Source organism: Cebus imitator, unplaced genomic scaffold (assembly GCF_001604975.1).
Source record: "Cebus imitator isolate Cc_AM_T3 unplaced genomic scaffold, Cebus_imitator-1.0 Scaffold893, whole genome shotgun sequence".
Taxonomy (NCBI): domain Eukaryota; kingdom Metazoa; phylum Chordata; class Mammalia; order Primates; family Cebidae; genus Cebus; species Cebus imitator.
The window spans coordinates 65,152-65,739 of NW_016108208.1; positions in this window are offsets into that span (position 1 = coordinate 65,152).

Sequence of the window (588 nt, forward strand, 5' to 3'; positions counted from 1 at the left end):
CTGTAGGCTCTGTTCTTGATGCTAGAGACTTCTCCACAAGGTACAACTCCTACCAATATAGAACTTGCTTTTTCTCCATGATTAGTATATTGCTATTCAATGCCTAAAATTGAAAGACAAATTTTATATTTGGTTTAATATACTAAGGGACATCTATGCCCTTTAGACACATTATTGGAGCAATGCAAACAGTGTGAAATCAAGACATTGGCACATATGTTGTATTAGCAGAAATATGATTGTTATCCAAATTTTGAAAGCTCATATCATACATATTTACACTATATATAATATATGATAAACACCCATATATATATAGAAATCAATATGTATATTGTATTTTATATTATCTATTGTGATTATATCAGTTAATACTTAATTACATTGCATACATATAATATATTGACAGGAATAAAGAAAAAGGCCTTTGCCATGTCAGTGGCTGAGCACCAGGTAACAGGAGATGTATTAATTTGCTCAAACAATGAAATCACATCCAATACAGCAGTGAAATTTGAATCAAAACTTGATTAAATTATGATAATCCACTGTCATTCTCCAAGATCCATCTGTCTTCCACACAGACCA